Source organism: Rhinopithecus bieti, unplaced genomic scaffold (genome assembly GCF_001698545.2).
Source record: "Rhinopithecus bieti isolate Rb0 unplaced genomic scaffold, ASM169854v2 scaffold_75164, whole genome shotgun sequence".
NCBI lineage: Eukaryota > Metazoa > Chordata > Mammalia > Primates > Cercopithecidae > Rhinopithecus > Rhinopithecus bieti.
The window spans coordinates 400,604-401,246 of NW_016828307.1; the positions used below are offsets into that span (position 1 = coordinate 400,604).

Sequence of the window (643 nt, forward strand, 5' to 3'; positions counted from 1 at the left end):
AAAAAAAAAAAATTTCCAGAAGCCAATTTATTTTTATACTGGGAGTATTTATGAGGCATAGTAAAATGTTTTATAAATAATCAAAGTATTAAGAAAAGTACATTCAGATATAACAAAAATAAAACTACAATCACTTAGCTTCCTCCTTTTACACAGAAGAATGAATATTTTATTGCCTAAGAGAGGAGAGGGACTTAAACTTGACCAGACAACAACAAATAGACCATTTACTAATTGTGAATAAAAACACTTAAAAGATTCATACTTTATAAATAGGCAAGATTTAAAAAGGTTAGCATGTGACTGATTGATCGACTGTTGATTTTCAGCCCAGTACGTCAGAAGCTTTGAAGTTGTCACTCTGTCCTAACAACAAGTAAAATGCTGAGCAAATGGAAACATTAACACCTCTTCTTAAATCTGTCAGAAAAATAAAACTATAGGGCAAATCACTGCCCTCAAAATTGGAGAGATGCACAGGTGGGTACAGAGAATCAAAACTTATAGGAGTAGAAATGTTCATGAAAACTAATGCCAGAATAGGGAACACCAAACGGTACCAGATGAATTACTGGAGGCTCAATGTGGACAACAATGAGAATTAAAAATGCCAAGAAGACTAGTCATTGAATGGTTCCATACT

The 643-nt window shown here is 33.0% G+C and overlaps 1 long non-coding RNA gene across 1 annotated transcript in view; it reads left to right on the forward strand.

Moving 5' to 3' along the window:
- The window catches only part of LOC108523704 (uncharacterized), a 10,229-nt gene extending 9,789 nt beyond the window's left edge, over positions 1-440 (forward strand). Inside the window, exon 6 of the long non-coding RNA XR_001883873.1 lies at positions 330-440. This is a non-coding gene — a long non-coding RNA (uncharacterized LOC108523704). The remainder of the gene's footprint in view (positions 1-329) is intronic.
- Positions 441-643: the final 203 nt, after the last annotated feature.